Below are 980 nucleotides of genomic sequence, written 5' to 3' on the forward strand. Positions count from 1 at the left end.
GCTCACTGCAAGCTCTGCCTCCCAGGTTCACGCCATTCTCCTGCCGCAGCCTCCCGAGTAGCTGGGACTACAGGCACCCGCCACCACGCCCAGCTAAATTTTTTGTATTTTTAGTAGAAACGGAGTTTCACCGTGTTAGCCAGGATGGTCTCGATCTCCTGACCTCGTGATCCGCCCGTCTCGGCCTCCCAAAGTGCTGAGATTACAGGCGTGAGCCACTGTGTCCAGCCTTTAAATTTAATTTTTTGAGACAGAGTTTTGCTCTCTGTCCCCCAGGCTGGAGGGCAGTGGCACGATCTCAGCTCACTGCAACCTCCAGCAGATGCTGCATTTTAAAACTTCACGACTAAAAATAGTAATAAGAGTATCTGTCAGAAGTATCCAAAACCCAGCTCTCTCAGAGAGGAGAGCTTCAGTTGTAAACTATGCTTGGTTCAACCACCTCTTTTTGACTTCTTCCTATCTCCAGAGTAGTAAAACTCCAATTCTTGAGCCTGTTATTTCTTCCTCTTAGATTAAAAAGGATGCTTTAAATCCTCTGCTACTTTAAAATGCTGGTTACTGCTTCTTCCTCTTCCAGGGACATTGTCTGCAGGCACTCAGAATGGTCCAGCGTCTGACATACCAATGTAGGCTTTCCTACTATACAGCCTCTAACAAAACCAGGCTGTCCCAAACCCTTGGTAATAGAATTGTTTACCTCTATACCAAGAAGGATGGGAAAGCACCAAAATCTGCATGTGGCATGTGCCCAGGCAGACTTCAAGGGATTCATGCTGTAAAACCTGAAGTTCTTATGAGATTGTCCAAAACAAAAAACATGTCGGGTTCCATGTATGCTAAATGTGTTCGTGACTGGATCAAGCGTGCTTTCCTTATCGAGAAGAAGAAAATTGTTGTGAAAGTGCTGAAGGCACAAGCACAGAGTCAGAAAGCTAAATAAAGAATGAAACTTTTGAGTAATAAAAATGAGAAGACTT

General features: G+C 44.9%; 1 protein-coding gene and 1 pseudogene across 1 annotated transcript in view; one reads left to right on the forward strand and one right to left on the reverse strand.

Moving 5' to 3' along the window:
- The window catches only part of NUP210L (nucleoporin 210kDa-like), a 187744-nt gene that overhangs the window by 2611 nt on the left and 184153 nt on the right, over nt 1-980 (reverse strand). The gene's annotated exons all lie outside the window — the stretch shown is intronic.
- LOC105554058 lies at nt 605-943 on the forward strand (annotated as a pseudogene).

The sequence above is a fragment of the Mandrillus leucophaeus genome, unplaced genomic scaffold (genome assembly GCF_000951045.1).
Source record: "Mandrillus leucophaeus isolate KB7577 unplaced genomic scaffold, Mleu.le_1.0 Scaffold624, whole genome shotgun sequence".
Taxonomy (NCBI): Eukaryota; Metazoa; Chordata; class Mammalia; order Primates; family Cercopithecidae; genus Mandrillus; species Mandrillus leucophaeus.